Source organism: Nomascus leucogenys, chromosome 4 (genome assembly GCF_006542625.1).
Source record: "Nomascus leucogenys isolate Asia chromosome 4, Asia_NLE_v1, whole genome shotgun sequence".
Lineage (NCBI taxonomy): Eukaryota > Metazoa > Chordata > Mammalia > Primates > Hylobatidae > Nomascus > Nomascus leucogenys.
Genome location: NC_044384.1, coordinates 23607626 through 23620281, shown reverse-complemented (window position 1 = coordinate 23620281; position 12656 = coordinate 23607626). Strand labels below are relative to the sequence as shown.

The window sequence follows — 12656 nt, the reverse complement described above, 5'->3', positions numbered from 1 at the left end:
GCTGGACCAGCGCCACCTGAAGGAGCCAGGAGGCCAGGAGGCCGGATGTGCACAGATCCCTGGGAGGAAAAAGAAGCCAGAACAGCTTAAATGGTCAAAGAATCAAATGTAAAGTGAGCTGCAAGGGTCAGATCTGGATGGAAGCCCAAATTCTGAGTCTCCGCATCCATCCGGGGATAAACTTGGCTCCCAATCAGGGCTGACAATTAGGCCGTACAGTTAATATTTTTACAGCTGTTTTATTAATAACACATACAGTGCATCCAGCCAGGATTTGTTGGAGACACCTCAGGAAAACGAATGATGTAAATAACAGATGGATGTAGAATATCCCTACAAACAGGCATAAAGATATTCCCTTCTTGTTTAAAAAGAATTTAAATAGACAGATTGTAGATAAACAGGCAGACAGAAAGGGGGAGAGAGAGGATTTATGATATTTGAGGTGGTGGTTGCATGCGTTCACATGGCGAAAGACATGGACGTAAACATATACACCCTCTATATGGGAGGAGATGCTCAAAGCTTTGGCTTCTGGAAAAAAAAAGTTTCATGGTGCAAGGGCTGAGCACCACAGCCTGGGGGCCCACAGAAGCAGGTGTGCTGATGTGGCTCCTCAAATAGCTCCTCTGATACGTGGTTCAAGTCCAGAGACAACTTGCATGGCTTGACCAGGCATGCCTGAGCCCAGGCTTGACCCCCAGGCTGTCCTGGGGCATGCTTTCCTCTTTCTCCTTGTCAATCTGCCATTTGAAGACCCAGTGCACTCTTTTCAATTTTGCATCAGAACTAGGAGCAGTGATATTTCAATCTCAAAAGAGAAATTAAAAATTCAGGATCTTCATGTCTTTTGTTTTCACTCCTACTATTTTTTTTTTTTTTTGTACTGCTTTTTCATGTGCCTGCTGCACTGTGCTCCTACCATACTTTGCAACCAGATGGCTCAGGAACGAAGAACAAAGGCCACTAAAAAGTGGGCGGGGAGAAAAGGAGAAAGAAGCAGAGGACTGAAAGTCAAGGCGAAATCAGAGATGGGAGCAAAGCTCAATTGCTTTAATCACTGATACATTTTGGTTGAATTATGAACCTAGAACAGACACTCTTCCCAATGATCCTGTATGTGTGCTGTGTGTGTATTGTGGTGTGTGTGTCTGTACCACACGCAGCCACATCTCCAGTCTTTTATTTCACTCGTACGCATTAAAGCCAGAATCCTATATTCTTTGATGTATCTCTGTGTTCCCTGACATGTGTCAAAAGTGGCATGAGATGTCTTTTTCCAGAGAGAGAATGGTTGAGCTCAGATCTGGGCACTGAGAATGAGCCCATCTGCCTGGGAAGAAAGTGTGGTTGATTCAGAAGGGCTCAGGAGTTGTATGACCTGCCATTTCACAGTGGGTGACCTCGGGCCAGTCACATCCCTTCTCTCCTTAGTTTCCTCTTCCAGAAATATCTACCCCAAGGGATGCTGGGAGTGTTAAATAGAATAACATGTTATAAACTGGGAAGCACTGTATGAAAAGATTGTGATTATTCTGGAGTATTGCAACCTCTTGCAAAATTTTACAAGTGGCTAAGAGTTGTCTTCAATGCTTTTCTGTGACCCTCCCCACTGCATTTCATGCTTTACTTAGACCCCCAACCAAGCCTGTCTCTCCAGATCATGCCGTACACTGTGAATCTTACCCATGGCTCCCAATTGAACTTATTGTTTGTGTATCCTTGGAATTTTATTCGATTATAGAATGACCTAATCGTCATTTAGGCAATTAATTACTTTGCTCGCGAACCATAGAAAGGTTTAATTTTTAATCAGGAATTTCTGCAGACCCAAAGCCTTCAAGCAAAAGGAATGACTAATGGTGAAATTTCATATAGATCAATGGGACTCAATAACTTTAGAAAGAAAATATTTGTTTTACTTCTAGTCAAGAATACACACAGAAGCCTATTCTGACTCCTGGTAAAGTTAAGCCAGCATCCATGCGTTAATGGGGGTATGAGCTAGGAAAAAAGAAAGACTTCATGTGGGGTTCATGAGTGCTTCTGCTAAAACCTTACTTGTACCTTTACATCCTCCAATTGAGCTGAAGTTTTCTTCTCACTGCAGTGTGCATAGCTACACTCTTCTTCTCAGCCTCAGAGAGTGTGCGGATACTTGTGAAAATGACACTCCTTGATATTTTCATTTTAAATGAAGCCACGTGTATGGATTATGCCTTCTCTGATACTCATGAAGACTCTGGAAGACACTGAGGGAAATTTGATTTACAGATGAGTAAAATGAAATGCAAAGAGATAAAGCGACCCCCTTATCTCCCTGGGCTAGGCAGGCTTTTGAAATGTACAATGCACCTTCCCCTAGTCAAGAGGAAGGGAAATGATTGGTCATCCTCCTTTACATGGAAATTCAGGCAAAAGACCTGCGCCCATCTGTACCAGAGGCCCAGTTACTAACTGATGCTCAGAATCTCACATGTTTGGCAGCAAATCATAAGAAAAATTAAAGACTTGGGAGTCAGCCTGTACGTTTCAAATCTTGGCTCTCCTGCTAACTATATGTTCTGAACCTCTCCAAGATTGCTTAATTTCCTCAGTCCTTGTAAAACAGCATCATGATTACCTAACACATAGGGTTGTTGGGAGTGTTCAATGAGATGATGCATGGAAAGCAATTGACATGGTGCCTGGAAACGTAGTAAGTGCTAAAAAATGTTACATGAGAGTATTATCATTACGGCGCAGTGAGCAGGTCCCTTCTATCTCTGGGAATCATAGAATATTAGAGCTGGACAGAAACTTAAGAGGGGTGTTTTTTAAACCTCTTGACCAAAATCTTTATTAAGAAAAACACTTAATTGTATAACCTAGTATAGAAAAATATATTACTTGCCAGTAAAATGGAAAGTTAATGTTTTTCAGAAATTGTTAAAAACTGAGGCTTGTTTGTGATTGCTTCTAACATTTACCTCTTTATGTTTTTTCATTTTTAAAAGTTAATATGCATGTTATAGAGGAACAAAAAAATTTCAATACACACATGTATTGAAACAGAAATTTCCTAAAACAAGGCCTACTTTTCGCTACCTGTAATACACTCTGATATTTTCTCTTTGGTTTGATTCTGTTTCGTTTTCTTCTAAAATATTGGTATGACCCACTAAATTGTCTTTAAAACCTCTTAATGAGTCACTGCTAATGGTTTGACAAAGCATTTCTTTTTATAGATAAAGGGCTAGGGCTCAATGTGGTTTGTCCAATATCTTTTATATGACTAGGCACAGAAGTTGGTCTTGGACCAAGGTCTCTGGGCTTCCAATCTTGAGAGACCTAGAGTCACTAAAGGGCACCAAGATGCAAGGCCTTGCTTTTGATGCTTTTGTATCCTGAAAATCTGGAGCAAGAGCTTCTCCGTGAATTCACTGCCACTCAGAACATCCCAACAGATGTGTGCGGGTCACTCTGACACACTTGAAAATTTCCCGAACCTTAAGAAAGATCTGTTTTCCTCACTGCATTGGCAACACAGTTGGAAAGTTACTTGAATGTTTTTCAAAAATTGTTTATAGATTTGAAAACTGTTTTGGATTTGTGATTGCTTCTGTTGTTTGCCTCTTTGTATCATCTCGTTTTTGAAAATTTAATAAACACTTTGCAGAGGAGCAAAATAATTGGTCACACACTTGTGGGTTCCCAGATTTGTTTTACATGTGTATGCAATACAGAGTAACTCAAAACATGTTCAAACCCAATGCGTCAAATCATTTCTGATGCTGTGGTCAAGACCAAAGCAGAATGTGAGTGAGCACCCACGGCCCTAGACCACATCACTCACTGGGCCTCTGACCGCAGTGCTCAGGGGACAGATCCTAGTCCCAGTGACGCATGTGGCACCATTACGGCCCACGGCTGAAAGCTGCTGTGAAAGCCTCCCTCTGAAAGCTGGAGCACAATCTGGGGTCCCTTAGTGTTGGAGGATTTGCCCAATTTGTGACATCGAAGGAAGCAACAGCCACTCTAGGAAGCCCCGCAAGGTGGGAACATCTCCACTCAACTCCATTCACTCAGCTTAGCCTCATCCACAAGAGGCTGCTAAGCAGGGGTTGTCTTTGGCCAGTTTGTAAAGCAGGTGGAGGTTGATAGATCACCTTTCTTTCTTTGTCTGGCATCTCCAGGAGCTTCTTCCTGTATCTTGTGAACCCTATGAGCCCCATTGTTCTTAGGAAGAGGGTTGAATGCCCTGTGGGTTTACTGTTCCTTCCAAATCCTTTGTAGAGCATTCTCTATAGAGATCATTGATCTGCTCTTGTTATCTTGGATTATTCAGGTCTTGAATGCCGACATTTGTAAGATGATTTCAAAACAACCTTCCACTTCCATCCCACCTCACTTTCCTTGCAACAATTTGTACCTAATAAGACCTGGTTAACTTGAAGGCATTTTCATTGCTTTTACTTTCCCATGAAGAAGAAATCAGTTGAGAAGGTTTTGTGAAAATTCCAACAGACCTCTAAGTGGTGACAATCTGGTTCTCAGAGAAGCCAAGAGATATGTAAGCAGCCTGAATGTAGGATCAATGTAGGCAAAGCATTTGAGTCATTCAAGCTCCAAATCTGGATTCACCTGAAATCTGTAACAAAAATGGATCAGATATTCACTTTCTAAATTATTCATTCATCTATACATTTATGTCAGATATTTTATTTAACAACACAGTTTAAGTTGTCACTGTACTTCACACTAGACTCAGATTCAGGTTTACACTGATAAAGTGGATTAGCCTAAGATATTTCCGGTTCACATGGGGGTATTTTTATGGTTTTGCCACAGAGCAAAGGTTCAGAAATCCAAGTCCTGTTGCTCATGGTGTCTATCAGTTGTCCATGGGGAATCATGGCAGCAGATATTTTCTTCATCTTATACTAGGCTGGAAGATTTTGTACACACGGCTAGCTAAAAGCTTGATGTGCAACATCTCCAAAACAGTGTCAAATTAAGAAAAAAAGTTTATCAGTTTGGTACAAATAAACTTTTAAACCAATTTGGCTACACTGGTTTGGTTAATGGTTTGATTATCTTAGTCCATGGCTATAGTTACGTACATATAGGCACTGTGTGAATGGTTTGGCCACACATGCTCCTTACATGTAACTGCCAACTCCTTCACCTCTCACTCATTGTGCAGTGATTTAGTTACTGTCTCTCATTCCATACCTGGCCTTCTATGATCTGTTCTGTGATACTGCAACCAGGACTCTGAAAACTATTTTTCCTTTATTTCCAGTTAGGTTCTGCCAATAGAAAATACTAGAGAAATAAAGCCAGGAGAAGAAAAGAGACTACTTCCTTCAAGGTCTAAGCTGTTCCAATAGCATTATTCTGCGAATGGCATCTCCCACTCCTTCTAGCACAAAGAACCAGCTTCCTCATACCCCGTCAAGGAACTGCAGCATCCAGGTACTTTCTCTGCCTCAAATTCTCTATTTGGCCCCTCCTTTGAACTACCAGATCTCTGGCTGGATTGCCTTTTTGTTCTGGAATTTTCTAAATTCCTCTATTAAATTTCCCAGTTGAAATTCCCAATGTGGTTTTATTTCTCTCATGGACCCTGAATGTACAGTACTTATATCAGGAGAAGTCACAGAAGAGAGGTCCTCCAAATAGAGTTATTGGATTGGTTTAAATCCCCGGGCTTTAGTGCAATGTTGCACACCGCTAATGGAAATGAAATAGTAGTATTTTATGGCATGCAGTGGCATCTTGACTAATTATGACTAATTGTGATAAAGTGCCAATTGAACCAGTGTCTTAGGGGACCAAATAGCTGCTGAACTTGGCCTTCATGGTAGTAGTGATGGCAGTGATGATGATTTCAAGAACTATGAGGTATGAGGGCTGCTTTGAATGAACTGGGGGACTTATTGGAGGACAATGACAAGTTCAAGGCTTTAAACTGTCTGCTTAAATTATAGTAAGAGAACTATAAAGCTTTTGCTATGGCAGTTCCTAAAGATTCTCTTCCTATAACTATAGAGCTGACCTAATTGAGAATCAAACTCAGATTCTTATTATGTGGATTGCAAAGTCACATAGACTCACCAACCTTCTTATGTGAAATTTAGGGTATTGACTGGGGAGAAGTGGGACCTTGACTCTTTGGATGTGGCATCTGGACCGATTGAGTCAAAGCTGAGAATCTTGAATCCCCAAATGGCTATGAGCCTCCCTTCCCAGTAGAAGCAGCTCATTCCCCTCAGTTCGAGAAAACTAGTTTCCCTTTGCTTGAAGACCCTGTAATAACCTCACTTGGGGCAGCTGCCTTGCAAGAGAATGCCTATTCTCCTTAAAACTTACCCCAACTACCGCTTACTATCTCTAGACCTATAACCAGGATCGTTTCTTAGCAAGTGCCAGGGGTACAAAGTCTGATCTGGGAAGAGCTTGCTTCCACTAAACAAAAACAAGTAAAATTTTGTTAATTTATAAGGATAGAAGCCTAGCATGTGTGTGGGAATGACTTCTAAGAGTTAGATGATGGAATGTAACATTGGATTGAATTGAATTTCTTGATATGGATGCACTTAACAGAGTCTGGATTTGCAAATATTCAATCGTCTTTTTGGTGCCATTTATACTGTCTTACTTCACTTCCCTCTTACTCTCACTTCCCTCTTACTTTATATAGATTCACCACCAGCACTACTCTAACTATTTTTCTTCTTGAGAAAGAGAAGGAGAGGTTGCTTTAGGTCAGCTCTATGGTTATAGGAAGAGAATCTTTAGAAGCCACCATAGCAAAAGCTTTCTAGTTCTCTTACTATAATTTGAGCAGAGAGTTTAAAGCCTTGAACTTGTCATTGTCTTCCAATAAGTCCCCCAGTTCATTCAAAGCAGCCCTCATACCTCATAGTTCTTGAAATCATCATCACTGCCATCACTACTACTATGAAGGCCAAGTTCAGCAGCTATTTGGTCCCCTAAGACACCGGTTCATGTGTATCCTCAATTTCTCCAACTACCACCTCCATCTTTTCTTGTTCCTCAGCTCACCACAGACTCTTCTACTTGACCATGTTTTTATCCATTTCTCTTTCTCTTCCTCTTCCTTGCTTTCCCTCTCCTTCTCTTTCTCAGGAAGAAAAGTAATTAGAGTAGTGCTGGTGGTGAATCTATATCAAGAGAAAGGAATTTATACATTTTGAAGGGAAATTAAACAAAATAAAAGCCCATATCATCAAATTCCAAGTGTATTCTTGTACCCTAAACTCCCCCTTCAGATTTCCCACCACAATTTCCATTTACTTCCTTATTCTCATCTAATTCGGATCTTAGGGACAGCTAGGATCTTTCACAAATAAGATAACTGAGGGCTAGAAATGTTCAATCGTCTTCATGGTGTCATTTATACTATCTTCTATGGTACTTTTCTTCTTTAGCATTACAAATATATAATATTTTATTTCCATGAAAGGTTTGATTTTTATTTATATGTTTGTTTTTTGTTAATAACCTGGAATAGATTTATTGTTTTGGTAGCACAATTTTGGGATAAAATAAATTCAAAGTGGCAAATCAACAATTTCAAAGGGAATTTTAAAATAGAACCTATTTTTAAGCTGAATATTGCCTGTATAATCCTTCAGATAAGAAATGAGGAAGGAAACCAGTAATTAGACTAAACAGTTAAGATCATAGACTTTGGGGTCACACTGCCTGGGTTCAGATCCCAGTTCTGCCACTTACTAGCTGTGAGACTTTAAGCAAATTATAAGAAATATCTCTAAGGCTTGGTTTCCTCATTTGTAAAATAGGATCAAGCACATAGTGTTGTTGTGAGAATTAAATGAGCTAATAGGTGTAAAAAGTAGAATAGTACTTGGCACATAGTAAGCTATATATGTGTGAGCTTTATTCTTAATAGCCTGCTGAGGCCTTTTTTAATCCTGATTTTATAGATAGGACACTTTCAACTAACATGCTCCAACAGCATGGCTGGTAAATGAAAGAGCTGAGATTTGAAACCCCTCCATTGGATTCTAAAGCCCATGCCCTATCTCTTATACCATGTGGCTTTGCTTTTAATAGTCAAACATACGGGAATGCATGCACCACATCGTAGAACCCACAGAATAAATAACTTCCAATGTATGAGAGTTTCATTCACAAAAATAGCTTTTTTTTTTTTTAAATTTAGAAGGCATTTTTCTAACCACTAATGGTGTAAATAAGATTAAATAGTTTTGGACAAAAAAAGATTGAGTTATTGACTGTATATAAGAAAAGAAGAAGAAAAGTGACAAAGTTGGCCTTTCTTCTAGGATGACCCTCCAAAATAAGCCACAAAACTTCCTGATGTAATCTCATCCTTTTTTACTTTTAGACTCAGAAGTGGTCCCTTGTTGATGTTCTAATCTCTGCCATTTCATCTCGTGTTTCGGGGAAAGAGGAAAAAACTCCATTCTTCCATCTAATTTATAACTTATACAAAAAAGAAGGCTTTAAATGTTATGAATTTTTAATTTTTTTTCATTTAGTTGATTCTCTTGCTGAGAAAAGTGACTGCCAAAGAACCGTGCCTAGTATGAGCAATAAACATCAACACTATCTGCTGCATTAATAATTTAAGCATAAATAATCAAACAAAATAATCTGGCAGGTCCCACAGGTGAATCATACAGAGTTTAAAAAATGCTGGTATGTTTAAACCAAGCAACTTTTAAATGAAAATTTACTCCAGTGTGGACAGAGATGTGTTAGAGAGGCCACTGATAATATCCATTGATCTTATTGTTTTTACCAGAATACATTCATACCTAACACCTCAATAGATGACATGTTATCCATGGAATTGAATTCAAAGCCCTCTGTAACGTGGCTATATCCCATCTACTCTGAGCTGATGTTCAGCAGGTACTTTTGTTTGGTTGGGCATTCATTCTGACTGGTCAGTAGCCATATCTTATTTTTTTTTATTACTTGTTTTAAATAGCATTATATTTGTTTTCTGTTGCTGCAGTAAGACATTGTCAAAAGCTTAGTTGCTCAAAACAACACACAGTAAGTATCTTACAGTTCTATAGGTATGAAGTCAAACACGGATCTCCCTGGGCTAAAATCAAGGTTTGGGCAGAGAGGTGTTCCCTACAGAGGCTACAGGGAAGGAAGAATCCATTTCCTGCCGTGTTCCTATTTTAGAAGCTGCTCACATTTCTCATTTTGTGGTGTCATTCCTCCATCCTCAAAGCCAGAGCTGCAAAGCAAAGCTTCAAAGCATGTTGCTGCAAACTTCTCTTTTGCCTCCTCTTCTGCTTAAAGAACCCTTGTAACACATTGGGCCCAACAGCATAAACTAGGATAATCCCTCTATTTTAAGGTCATTTGGTTAGCAATCTTAATTCCATCTGCAACCTTAATTCCTCTTTGTCTTGTATCCTAACATATTCATAGATCCTGGAGATTAGGACACAGACTCCTTTACGGGCCATTATTCTGTCTACTACAGCTATTCATGCAATTCTCCCTGCATGCTTTCTACTGATCTCCCAAACATGTCCTTTTCTGACATCAAGCTGAGCTCCTTTTTGATCCTCAAGGTGAATGTTCTTTTTCCATCTCTATGCCTTTCCTAATTCACTTCTTCCTTCCAACTAAGTCCTTTTCCTTTTCTTCAAATCCTGTCCACACGTTTAGGTCCAGCTCAAGTTTCACCTCCTACATGGAGCTTTTCCCATTGTAGAGTGCTCATCTTGTTTTTGTTTCTGTTTTTCCCTTCTTTTCTTATGTTCCATTAGAATTCAATTACACTAACCCACATGAAATTGCCAATAGTTTTTTTAACTTATGAAAAGAGAAATTGCATATGATTTAACCTAATACTTAATTGTCCACTATTTATCATTTAGTTGTTCCTGAATTAATTTATTTCTATCCATATTTGTTTTTTCTTTCTATTTGAATTGCAATCTCTTTTAAACCAGAACTATGTCTCATGCTTTATTGAATTACCTTCTACCTTCCAATTCTCACTTGCTCAAAAGATAGTTGTTCATTCAGTGTTGATGCAGCTGAGCAATGTTTTATCTGCTATGGTTACTTTGTTGAAAGCCATAGAATAACAATCTGGCCCAATTTAAGGGAAAGAATTAACTTGTTAGAAAGACAGTGAACTTAAAACTCCCACAATTAAAGTAAGAGTCAAGCAACAGAACATAGAGAGCTAAAATCGCTTCTGAGATATGTATAATATTGACTATGAGTGAGTTAGTATCAGTAGATTTGGTCCTGTGACAAAATTCTAGAATAGAGATTATCCTGGCTTAGGCCATGTCATGTCCCTACTTTGTGAATGGAAGATGTAGCTAGCAGGACACTGTGATTGACAAGTCCATTAGGAGGACCACATAAAACGTAGGGATAGTAATTTCTCAAAAGACAGCTAGAATGCTCATACCAAAGAAAAGATGTAGAAATACTGGGTAGACAAAATGACCAATGCACATGAATGAAATCTAAAATGAAATTTCTGTGCTAAGTGGTATTGTCAATACAAAACCAATAAAGGCAATAGAAAAAAGGGTAAAACAAAACATGAGTAAGGATAGCTTTTAATTTGCTGTAGGCTACATCAAAACACTGAATTGTAAAAAAATCTTCCTTATGTAGTAGCAACACCAACAGCTAATATTTATGGAGCATATATTATAACTCAGGCACTGTGCTAAAATGGTGCATGCATTTTCTCATTGAATCCTTGTTGTAAGAAGTCCCTGGGTTGAGTTCTGTTCTGTTACTCTTCTCATTTAATGATAAAGGAAGTGAAGCATAGAGAAATTATGCAAGTTACCCACATTTTATATCTGCTAACTGCAAAGGAGAAGCAGTAATGAGGTGAGGCAGAAGAGGTACAAAGGGAGAGATACACCTATATTATTTGGACATCAGTGACACTTGAGACAACCAGGGTTAAGGGAGAGGTTTCAATTGATGATGCATGTAACTAGGCACTGTGTCAGCCTGTGCTGGAGGCCAGAAAGGAGCAGAGGAAAGAATGTCTACTGTCCAGTTGAGAAGGCTGACACTTGGACAAATAATTCCAATTCAATGTAAGAAGCCCTACACTAGAATTCCCTATAATGGTTCAGAAAGAACTCAGAGCGACCCATGACTCAGGGGACAACAGAAAGGAGAAGACTGGGAGAGTTTCTCCGAGAGGAGGTAGATCTTGAAGAATACACATAAAAAGGTCATGTTCAAGAAAGCAATCCTCAGGAAATGCATCAAGATGAATGAAAATCCAGAATATTTAGGGAGCTACCAGCAGTGAAGGATGATTTAAGTTATGCAAGTCATGATGAGAATCTGGGAATGAGAATGATGGGCGACGAGACTGAAAACACAGGTTAGAGCCAGTTTTTAAAGAGCTTTGAGTGCCATACAAGACATCTGCTTTTTAAACTGCAAGCAATGGAGAAGCCCTGGATGTGTTTAAAGCCTGTGTGTTAATGATAAGATCAGATTTGCTTGGGAGAGGAGAGGCAGTTGAAAGCTGAATTGGACTTGGGGAGGACTTGTGGGTTTCTGATTTAGGTAACTGGGCAAATAAAGTGCCATTCAGGACAGGATTCTTGAAGGAGGAAAAAATTGAGGGGAAATAAAATGGGTTTGCTTTGGGAACTTCCTCATGGCAGTGTCCAGCAAACATGTGAAAATGTAAGACAGAACCCAGGAGGCATCAACATTTGTAGAACAGGAACTCATAATGATTAGAAGATTAGAGGGAGAATAGTGGATGAGATAAGCCAAAGAGAGTATGTAAAATAAGAAGAGGGATAAGAACAGGAATTCTGGAGGCACCAACGTTTAAAGGGAGGAGGAGGAGGAAGATAAACCAGGCAAGAAGACTCAGAAAGAATCAAAGGGTTAAGAGAAATACAAAGGAGCAGTTGTAATAAATCAGGAGAGAAGAAAGTATCAAGAATGCAAGTTGTGACACAGCCTTCAAGTAAGAGGAGAACTCAATATTTCCCTTAAGATTTGGCTATTGAAAGGTTATGGATGATCCCACTGGTTAAACTGGGTACGGCATGGTGGAGCCAAATTCAGATTGCAGAGAGTTGAGTGTAAAAGGCAGTGGAAACCTAGGGGCATGAGGGTGTTTTAATGTGAATAAAGAAGAGACATAGGTGGTGGTGGGTTGATGAAGAGTCAGATTTTTAGTGTGCAAGAGGGAAAGAAACAAGTGGAGAAAAGAGGTTGGAATATGAATGAAGGGAGAAGTTGCTGTCCCAGTAGGAAGGGACAGATAAAGGCCCAGGTGGAATTCTGGAAGAGGTGTCGTAGCTCTTTCCTTGAGACAGAAATATTCATTTAGCTTCCCCATCATCCTTTCTTCTTCTCTCTTTTTCTTAACTTCTATAGCCTTTTAAAATTCAATCCTAATATGGGGATTGGAACTGAAATTGGTATACAAAGCACCTGGCACTGTACTGGTTACATAACAGAAGCTTAAAAAATGTTATATCCCTCTCTCCTTTATTTTCCCCTCTTTGGGTTGGACTTTTCCCCTTTCCATTCTCCCTTTGCTCATGAAGGGGATGAATCTTCCCAGAACTCAGCTGCTGAGACTGACATATCAAATAGCTGTGGCACACTGATTG

The 12656-nt window shown here is 39.4% G+C and overlaps 2 long non-coding RNA genes across 2 annotated transcripts in view; one reads left to right on the top strand and one right to left on the bottom strand.

The window, feature by feature from the left end:
- LOC115834679 overlaps positions 1–12656 on the bottom strand; it is a 185186-nt gene that overhangs the window by 73544 nt on the left and 98986 nt on the right. The window lies entirely within an intron of this gene.
- Positions 1–12656, top strand: part of LOC115834680 — a 48054-nt gene that overhangs the window by 34866 nt on the left and 532 nt on the right. Inside the window, exon 3 of the long non-coding RNA XR_004029564.1 lies at positions 5289–5457. This is a non-coding gene — a long non-coding RNA (uncharacterized LOC115834680). The remainder of the gene's footprint in view (positions 1–5288; positions 5458–12656) is intronic.